This window comes from Puma concolor, chromosome B1 (assembly GCF_028749965.1).
Source record: "Puma concolor isolate L17-30 chromosome B1, mPumCon1.1.hap2, whole genome shotgun sequence".
NCBI lineage: Eukaryota > Metazoa > Chordata > Mammalia > Carnivora > Felidae > Puma > Puma concolor.
The window spans coordinates 52393859-52404636 of record NC_141670.1 but is presented as its reverse complement, the minus strand read 5'-3'; the positions used below and the strand labels follow the sequence as shown (position 1 = coordinate 52404636).

Genomic DNA, 10778 nt, shown 5'->3' with positions numbered 1-10778 from the left:
AAATGTAACTAAAAACCTCTGCTATTTCCTATATTAATGTAAACTATCATATATATATGTATGTGTATATATATATATATATATATATATATATATATATATATATGCTTGAGGCAGATAGAAAGGATGAAAAAATGTAAAGTGTGTTCATCTCTATTTTAATTTTTCAGTTGACTCACAATTTTTAGTATGTGAGCAAGAGAGGTTTACCGTGGGTTGGGATACGGGATGCCCAGTATGATATAGACAATTAATCAGCTTTGTTCTGCTCTATATGTTACTAGAAGGAGTTGGCCAAATGAGAGGAAGGGGAAATGAGTTAAAACGGGGACTTGTTTTCTAAATGTTCTTAAGCATCGATGTTACACTTTGGTGGTGTTTCCTCCTTTTTGCAAAGTTTCTCAACAGCACTATAAAACGCGTCTGCTGCCTAAGGTGTTAGCAAATAATGTTTACCTCAAGAAAGCTTAAAAAAAAAAAAAAGAGGCAGTTGTTTCCTATCTCTTAAAAACTAGTGAGCCCCTAACCAAAATGCGAGGCATTGCCACAGAAATTCAGTGTGAGAACAGAACCATTTCCGGTGCTTTCCTCGAAGGCCCCCCCCCTCACCCCCTCTCAATCCCTTTTGCTAAAGAAACAATCCGAAACAGGAGTTTTGACAAGAAACGGGTCAGGATGTAGCAAAAGCAAATAGGAACTTTGCGCAGAACGAGTGGGGAGGGGGCGTTTTCAAGTATGGCTGTGTAATTCAGGTGTTTAGCGCTCGCATGTGTGTGTGTAGTGTATATATGTGTCAGTGTATGACATGTTTGGTGGACAGAGAAAAATACCGTGAACAGAAATGAACAGAAAAAAAAAAAAATCAAACGCTATTTTATCAGAGGACGCACTTGTTCACCTTGATGAGAAGCCACTGTTTCACAACTATGCAATCTTCCTCCCTCCTTCACCTCGGACCTCCACCTCCCTCCCAGATTTTCCTTTGTACAAGAACCACAATATCCAATCCCTGGTTCAAGGTGAGCATGCTACAGTGATTCTTTTCCTAAATTTAAGAGCTCCCGAGAAGAGTTTTCCTTTGCTTTCATTTTAAATGATTCGATGTAACCCTGTTTGGTTCTGTAAGTGAACTGATGTGTATTTTTGTGTTTCAGTTACATGTTTACAACTTGTTTTCATCCTCTTCTTGATTCAAAATATTTATCTTCTTTATGAAATCTACTTTTATAGGATATGTTTTGGGGATGTGTTGGCTTAAGGCAAGAAAAAAAAAAATTTGGCTTAAGTGGGACAATGAGCATGTGACCTCTGGGATTGGGGGCTGGGGGAATGACAGGGACCTTCAGCTAAATCAGCACCTACACCTTGGTCCTGAATACAGAGCCTGGCAGGGAGCTGGCATACTCTGGGAAGGATTTGACCCAGGTGTTTTTGTTCCTTATTTGTGGTCATCTATACGGAGTAACCTATCCCCAGAGGGTGAGTATTTTCTACCTTCGCTTTATGCCAATGCCTCCTTCCCACCGACTCTACGTGCTCTACCTAGTGCCAAATCCCACCTCCCTACCTTTGCACTACTTTTTGCTAATACCCCTCCTCCCTTGCCAGCCAGTGACTGCAATGTGCCTGGGTGGGGTTACTGCATCTGCTTTCATTCTGAAAGTCAGACATAGAGAGAATCTTCAAGAGCCCAGCATCAAAAGCATTCGGGAACTCAGCCCTCAGGCTGTCCATCCTTTAGAGGTATTTGAAATAGATGTTCAGCAGCTCACCAAGAGGGAGAATAGCGGGTTCTACCCTGTAGCCAATTTGGCCTCGCCTGCCTTCACCAGGCTTTAAAAAGAGCCGCTGGGAAGAAGAGAGATCCTGGGTTAGACAAAGCACAAATCAGCCAGGGGAAGCCCTGCGTGCAGAAGACAGGTTCTTACCTTCTCTGGTTGCCTGCACAAGTCTGAGTTTTGCACACGGTTTACGAATCTCACACAAGGTGGCCGAGCCATCCGAGACAGTTTTTAAAAGATTAATTCCGACACTGCCTAAACTGCTCCAGCACAACACGCTTCCGTTCTCTGGCTGGTGGGAGCTTAGATGGAATTCCTTTGGATTGAAAAAGGAAGTCGGTCCTTTGACACGAATGCATTTTCTCTGTTGGCCTCATTCCTCGACTCCTCCCCCACCCTACACATACTCTTAGCTACTCAGGGGATCTTAATGAAGTGCTGTTCATTTGCTTTTGTCCTGTTCCATAGGTCATACCTGCTATGATCCATCCCAGGAATGTATCACTCATTCTTTCTGCTCCTGAAAAGGTAGCATTCTGGAGAACTTTAGGCCTACAGACCCAGGAGTCTTTCCCAGAAGCCGGCTTGTCTTTACAGCTCAGAAAATATCAAGGGAATCACTTCCAGAACACCATGTGATTTTCCAACTCCTGGCCCTTCCCAAAAAGTGGCTGGGGAGCTGGTAGGGGCTTCTCAGAGGTTGCCAAGGTCCAGCCCCATGAGCCCACTCTTCTCTGGCCGGCCCACTGGTGCTCAGGCCCTGAGATGGCTTCAGGGACCCAGAGGCTGCAGGTCTTCCATTAGGGTCAGAGCTCAGGGCAAAATGAAGAGGGGATAGAGGGTGGAAGTGTTCTAGATCCCTTGCTCCTTCACCAGGGTCGAAGCAGAGTGTCCAATACCTATTTTGGGGTTATGACAACCTGCCTTTCTGGGAAGGAGTGGGCCACCTCTGAGGCCACAGCTGCAAAGCTGGCATTATTGAGTTGCAACCATAAATCTAGACCCAGGGAATGTGTCTATCATGAAGGCTGACAATTCAGCAGCAGCACAGACAGAACCTTTGTTGACGAAAACCTTCCCCGTCAGAGTGGAAGGGTCCTGTTGTGGTATGTCGGCTGACCCTTTGTTAGCTGGGTTCTTGCCATTGATTGGTACCTGAGATCCTGCAGGGGACAGGTATAGAGTCCCAGATGCCAGGGCCAGAAAAATCAGGTATAGCCCCAAGCTCTCTCAGGCTGGCTGATTCTGAAGAAAAAGTCCCTTTAGAGATGTTGTGTTTCCTCTCATGGGGGAATGGGGCAGTTTCTTTAGAGGAAAAAAGTATTTAGGATTACTGGAGTCTCAGGAATGTAGGGGTGTCAGAGTAAGTCCAATGTAGCCTGTGGCAGGTGACATCAGCCATGATGGAGCAGAGCCCTTTGTGGAGGACAGGAGAACTGAGACTCGGCTAACATTGACTGAGTGCCAGTGATGTATAGGCTCTGTCCCAGATGCCTTCATACAGTGATCTTAGCTAAGTCTTTGCAAGAATCTCACAAGGCGAGAAACTCTGCCCCATTTTACAAATGGGGAAACTGAGGCTCAGAGAACCTCCATGATTGCACAGGGTTTCGTGGTCAGTAGGGGTACAGCTGGGGGCAGGGGGTACGGGCTTGGAGATTTGGTCCCACTCTTCTTCAAGATCCAGGCTCCACTCATGTCCTTTCCCAACAGCTCATAAAGGCCAGGTAGCTCAGAGCACCCATCAAGGACCAGCTGGGATGAAGGCAGTCTTGGCATTTTTGTTTTCTTGCAGATGGCCAGAGAGGCTGAGAGAGTGTGGGAGGTTTTAGGGCACTTACAAATTTAGTGACCATTTATGCAATAAGGTATCCCCAGGAAAAATGATGCCTGTTTCCCACAGGTCACCCTGAGCATGACCTGTACAGTATGAGTTCTTGGAGACTTCCATGGAATGGGAGCCTCCCTATAAACACTTTGAGATGTCTTTTCTGGTTGGCCTGAGAACTTCTGTGTCTTCTTTCTGTAGGTTTTGTTGTTGTTACTTTTGTGTGTGGTCTTAAAAGGTGAGGAGATTTCCAGATAAGTGGGTTATTTCTCCAAGGATCTGTAAAAAGAGTTGAACGGTTGGAGTTAGGGCAGATTCAGAAATGTAAGCCTCACAGGGTAAATTCGGAGTAGGTTTCTGAACACAATGCCTATGACATGGCAGAGAGTAAGAGCCATTCTAGGCCAGGCATGGCAAGAAGCTGCCTGTGTTAGGCCAGGGGAAGGGCACTGGTGGTGGGGGCAGCCTGGGAACCTGCATTCTGCTCTTGTACCCATCATTCCTCGCCTAGTAGCTTGCCTTCTGTAAGTTTCAGTTTCCCCATATCTAAAACACAAGGGTGAGCCTGGTGATCTCTATGATCAATCCAAACCAGAAAAGTAATAAAATAATGAGACAGGTTATTGCATTTGGTGAAAGTCATTTGGGATGAGAAGTCGTTGAAAGACACTGTGAATTCCTAAGCCAGGGAATGAAATGACCAACATCAAAATATTAGGCTTAAGAAAGTGATTGTCACTGTCATGTGCACTGACAAAGGGGACAAAAACTATCTAAATGAGAGAGGAAGAGCACAAGGGACGACAGGAAATGGGCAGGAAAGGGCAGATTAGAGAGAGTCAGGGAAAGGGAGTAATGCACCCTACTTATTGTTTCTCTGAGGCAGCCTCATGCTTTACATGTTTGCTTACAATTATGTCAGCTTAATGCCTACTGGACAGCTTCTGAGCATACCTGCATGCGTGTGCACACAAATGCATGCACACACACGTGCACACACCCTATCCTAATCCTGCCACAGTCCCAGCAATTATACACAAAGAAAAATCCCTCAGTCCTTGAGCAAAGCTGGAGCTTCTTCAGAGCACAAAGAAACAATGGAATCTCAGGGTTTGAAGGAGACTCAGACATCACCTAATTTTTGCTCCTCCTCACAGACACAGACAAAAAAATATCAAACTTCTTCTCAAGGGTCTCCAAGGAAAAAAATTCTCCTTGCCTTCATTCACTGTTGAATGCCTGGTAGTCAGATAGTCTCCACCTTATAATGACTTGAATGATGCGTCTTACAATCCTGACTGATTCCTTTTGCTTTGGATCTCTGAGGGGACAGAGATCTAGACTCTGGATTAGTGAGCTTTGGGATGTTTGGAAGTGTCCATGGCCTTGCCTTGCCCAGGATCTCCTGTAAGGTAAGACTGGGAATCACTTGAGAGTGATAGTTGCAAGTTCACTTTGTCTTTGCCTTCTGGAATTAAGTACTCAAGACAGATTGCACACACTGCCTCCCACCACCCCGCTGATCTTCCAGTCCAGTCAGGATGGAAGCAGTTGCCCAGCTTTGCTGAGACCTCAGTTTTGACATATATTCAGATGAATTGTGTTCAGTTCCTTTCCCATTGGGCCCTGCTACTGTATTATTTCCTCTAAGTATGTTTTATGTTCAAAATTCAAATGTGAGTATTCACTTGAGATGCATCTAGGCAGGCAAAAATACACCCAGCTATTGCCTTGAGGGGGAATATGGGGTCTTCAAAACCCTTATGACACTGGACACTTTCTCTTCTTTCCCAATCCATTCTCTTACTCCATTTTCTAAAAATGCAGTTCAACCATGATGATGCCCTCTATTGGCTAGGCCCTGGGGTAGGCATTGGGAAGACAAAGAGGAAAGATGGTCCAGCAGGGGAGATGATGCACAAACACATGGGAGAGTACTGTTCACACTCTGGCTTCCAGAAAACAGCGCCTGGCCCTGCCCAGCATAGGCTGACTTGAAGGTACAATATGCTCATGTGACAAATCTCTCCCAGGTGGCTGCTTATCAGTTCCTTGCCCATCCTTCCATTATCCCCAGTTCACCAACCATTCCTCTGGGACCCCTCTGTCTCCTCTCCTGCCTGAGGCTGACCTGTTCTGCAACTGTTCCCAGATATTTCTGGGAGCAGAGCAAATCCTACCAAAAGCAGATCACGTCCACCATAAAAATAACTATTAAACAATCCAAGGGAGTTTGATTTTATTACACTTTTAGCCCCATTAATGTCTCTGGGCCTTTCTTCTCTCACATTCTCTTTAGGGTCTCCAGGGTTTTCTAGGCACTGTCAACAAACCCAAGTTACTCCTTGGCTTTCTGGGTGGACCCCCTTAGGTCTCCATTGGCCAACTGCACTTGCCTGATCTGCCCCTTCCTCAGTTGGGCATTTCATTGCTCGGCTCTCCCAGCTGCTGCTTCAACCAGCCAAGTGTCCTCTCCAGGTCCCTTCTCTTCACCCCGTCCTCCTTCCATTCAAGATGGCATACAAGGAAGGAGGTGGTCTCTGCCATAGCCATCACCACCTGACATCACATTTTACAGTGAAAATGCATTCATAAGTAAAATTGAAGATGGCAGAAGATGGCCTTCTCAGCTCTCCATTGGAAAGGGTATAAGAGGGATTGATAGGGGAATGAGGTGATCCCAGTGTCCCAAACCCTTGCCTCACCCACCAAGAGAGCACATGATCCTAGAAAGGTAGAGCTATACTAGAGACTTCACAGCTACATTGATTTCCAGCCATTTCCTGGCATGTTTCAGGAGCCCTCAAAGGCTAGTGGTCCCTGTCACTGTGGCTGCAGAGGTGAGCATTACCCTAGGGAAAAGGAAGAAGGAAATCCTATTTCCTTACCGTCAACAGCTGGCTACAGAGCTCCTGAGGCTGACCCAACCCCACTGAGCAGGAATACACGGAAGAAACCTATGGGACAGGTTACTCCTAATTGGATAGGTGAAAATTACTTTTTTTTTTTCCTCCTGGCACAAAAGCAAAAACAACCTCCCCCCTTCTTTTTTATTTCACCAGGGTTTGCGATTGAACACATCTGATTCCCTGACTTTTAAAAAAATGGTTTTTTTCATTTTGAAGCAGGTATTTTTTAATGGGGCTTATTTTTGGGTTTGAGATCACTGGGCTTCTTGCCCTGTGAATCAATGCTTGCTGCTGTGTTGAAAATGCATACATTGGTGACCACAGTATTAAGCCAAATTTAAACTCTTTAGTCTCCTCCATCTGTAAGTGTTATGTATCTACCTCATTATGATTTTTTTGGTTTTCTGTGCTTTCGTGTTGTGTACAATGTCAGAGGTGAAATGTAGATAAAAATATATATATATAAAAATATATATTTTTTGCTTTGCAATAAAGTTCAAAGCTATAACACAGAATATTCATAAAATGTCATAGCCTTTTATTGTGCTCTATCTCCTTAGTTGTGAATTGTCCTGGGGAGCCCTTTTGCCTATTCACTAGAGTCAATATAATTGTGTTTGTCATTTGATGAATTATTCTAATTATTTTAACTGTACTTTTTCAACACATTGAATAAGACACTAGGATTCTTGAACAACTCTTGGTTCCAAAGGTGCTTTATTTCTGTGGACTCAAGTGATCAATGGAAGGGGAGTGTCTCTGCAGACTTGAATCTTCCAGATAAAATTACTGATCTCAATGCCATTGGGTTTAAAACAAAAGGTTTGTGCATAGGGGGAAAAAGGAAACATTGGTTTGGCTTTGACTTTTTGAAGCTTTCAATATTGATTTATGTCCAACTTTCTTTTTTCTTTTTCTTTTTTTAATTTCAATTTCTTGGCATGGAATATGGTACTCACTGACACCCTAGCATTCTAGTCTGACCTGGCTGCTTTCAACTTTTTGATTTTGCTGTTTTCTCTAGGTTGATTTTGTGTGTTGTGCTATTTGGTGGTGAACTACCTTGTGCCCAGCCCTCACATCTTCTCTAAACTTTCTGGAACTCTTTCCATACTATGTGTTAAGAGGGATGGTGATTTGGAAACATTTGTAATCTACAAGCCAGCGATGCCATAAAGACTCAAAATTTTCGGAAGAATCCTGACCAATTACAGTACAGGGTGAAAGCATCTTAAATAGAAAATGCAAGGTGGATTGTCTGCAATTGATTCCCTTTTTCTATGTGTTTAAATACAATTATTTTCCTTAAGCTAAGCACATCTAAGTCGTGAGCCCTAGATACTTTGTATATTTCAACAACCCTTGTTTTTCTGTGTCTTTTGCCAAAATATATAAGACATTTCTCGAACTCATTAAATGTTTTAAATAGGATAAAGAAAGATCTATAAGTTAGAATGAAAGATTCTTAAAAATGATAAATCAGCAAAACTCTGTACATGTTTTATTATTCCCTAGCTCTAGAGAGAGCTAGGGAAAAGTAACTGAAGGGGGGAGAATCATTTCTACAAATGGCGAGTTTTCCCTTAAAATACATACAAAGACTACAAAAAAGGAAAACACTTAAGATTCAATTTCATAATATGTCTTTTTCTCTGCCCTTTTTTCTTCTGATGACCTTAAAGAATTGAGAGTGTGTATTAATAACAGACATTTTAGCTTGTATTTGGGGGAGGTTTGCTCTGTTTTTTAACAATGCTGAACCGGCACTTAAAACAATTCTTGCTAGGTTATACTTTGCCTATTCTCAGCTATTTCTCTCTTTTTATGGTATTAATGGTCTGTCTATGAATTGGAATGCAGATAATACATGTGTACTGAAGGTGGAACACACTGGTGTTGACTTGAAGGGAGGAAAATCCATTGATAAATATGTATTTCTATATATACCTGTAAGTAGGTGAGTGGGAATATATGATATATTCACTCACATGCACACACACACACACACACACACACACACACACACACACACACAGAGGCACAATGACAATATGCTTCCAAATTTGGTTTTTGATTCTGAGGAATTTACCATCTCACTGAGCTTCCCCGGATTACAAGATTTCTTTTGAAATAATTAAATGCTTAAGAAAAGTTTTGATTTGTTTTTTTAGGTATGATAAAGCACAATTCTTATTATTCCCTGTTCTTTTGTTGACATAACTATTGCAGATTGAGAGAAGCCAGTTTTCAGGTGGGGTTCTGTGGGATTCCTTCTTGTAGCATTACCCTCCAGCCCACCCAGTGCCAAGAGAAAGTTCACTACATAGCTATCCACACCATCCTCTTTTTGCTCCATCTTCCTAGCATCTCAGAGTCCCCGGTTCTCCCACAAGGGACACCTTGTTTACTGGAGACTTTTCTGAAGCTTGAATACTGGGCTGACTTCTCTTTGCAGGCAGGTTATGGGCCATTTCCACACTTGGTGCCACCCTTCCTGGATGCCCACACCTATTGCACCTCCAAATCACTACTAAGACAGAGATAAGTAGGAGATTTCAGAGTGAACAGAAGGAACTTGCTGCATCAAAAATAGAGACTTTTTAGGTGTATGTGTTGGTAGCCCTAAGCACTGGGTTTACTCTTTTTCTTAGAGGGGAAGGATCTGAGTGGATCAAACTCTTAAAAGTAAACCTAGTAGAGGACATGACATGACTTCTGACCCAGACGAGCCAGTTTTGTCCATGTAGTGCTCCACTGCTGACACATGAGCATAACTCCCTTGGTTGAGAGGGAATCCGGGACATGTCAGAACAAGCATGGGAGTGGGGAAGGGGTGTAGAACATCACTTCATTGTGGAAAGGTATTGTATCTTCTCCCCTTTCTTTTCTGAGCAGAGACCAGGTCTCTGCAAAGTGGGTTAATTTTGGGGCTTGACTGTTGCTGTAGGGCTGTTGTGGGAAGTTTTTGTACTGCCATGAGGATGCTGTGATCTTTCTTTTGTTGTTACTAGTCTGGATGTGATATTTTTTTCATTGTTAACTAGTCTGCCCCCTTTGAAGGGAGAAGGCTGTCTTGGGATGTGAGTATTCTAGACAGAGATGCATTTAGTTCTGTTTATGGTTGTTACTTGGTCTTAAACTTCCAGAGAAATCTTCAATTTGGAATTCACTTCTGACTCGCTAGCTGCTTTCTGGATGCCCTGGTTTGAACAGGAACAACTTCTATGCTTGAGGAACTTTGAAATCAGAGGTAGGAGGTATATTTCAATGGGATGTGGCAAATGATAGAAGAATTTGAATGGTACAAATGATACCTGAATTTGAGATGTGGTACAGCCATGGTAGAGACTCTTTGACCTTGGATTTCTCAGAGCACTGGGTCTGCCATGCCCTGATCCTTTTGGCACGAACAAGGTGGCAGATAATAGATTTATTTTATCCCACTGGAGCTTTCCTGCCAGAACAGTATTCCCATTTCAAATTCAATCATTCACTTGGCTATCAAATATTTATTGAACACCTACTATGTCTGGTGCAGAGCTAGAACTGGAGGGGTTTTAAAGATGATACAAACCCCAAGGAACTAAATATGAGGCAAGAAATGTACATAAATAATTACCATAATACAGTGAAAAATAAAGCCCTAGAAGAGGTGTTATGGGCTTCCAAAATAGGAAGCGATACTTTCAAGTAGAGATATAAGAGAAGGCTTCACTAACATTTGCATTTGAATTGGGTTTTGAAGGATGCATAGAATGCATGAAGATGGTCAGTCTTGTAGTCATGTTACATTATTCATTCACATTGATTGCTTTTTTTTATGAGGGTCCAAGACAATTTCCAGAAACTTATATTTAAACTATATTGTCTGTTAACATCATCATTCACTGTCTGTTACCATTCACCCAATTTGGTTGAAAGAATGGTCTTTCAAGCTGCAGCCAGTTATTCTTTGTTCAGTAATGTGATCCAGAGAGTAGCTCCCCCTTCTGGGTAACCTCCCTCCTTCTTCCGAAGATTCAGGGACCGCCCCCTCCCCCCCCCCCCCCCACACACACAGCAGGGCTTGTAGATGTTGATGTGTTGATGTGCATGGCTTGGTTCAAAAGTTAGTTCCCTGCAGCTTTGTTGTGAATGTATAAAACCCATTCATCTGGTCCTTCCCACATGGTGGAAGCCTGGTGGAATGGAGCCTTAGAGTGGTGGTGATTTGGATATCTCTGTTGGTGAGGGTAAACCAGAGGATTGGAAGGTGTCAAC

General features: G+C 43.1%; 1 long non-coding RNA gene across 3 annotated transcripts in view; it reads right to left on the bottom strand.

Moving 5' to 3' along the window:
- Positions 1 to 3329: 3329 nt before the first annotated feature.
- The window catches only part of LOC147581635 (uncharacterized), a 56101-nt gene continuing 48652 nt past the window's right edge, over positions 3330 to 10778 (bottom strand). For all 3 annotated transcript variants that reach the window (XR_015250107.1, XR_015250105.1, XR_015250106.1), the window contains exon 4: positions 3330 to 3888. This is a non-coding gene — a long non-coding RNA (uncharacterized LOC147581635). The remainder of the gene's footprint in view (positions 3889 to 10778) is intronic.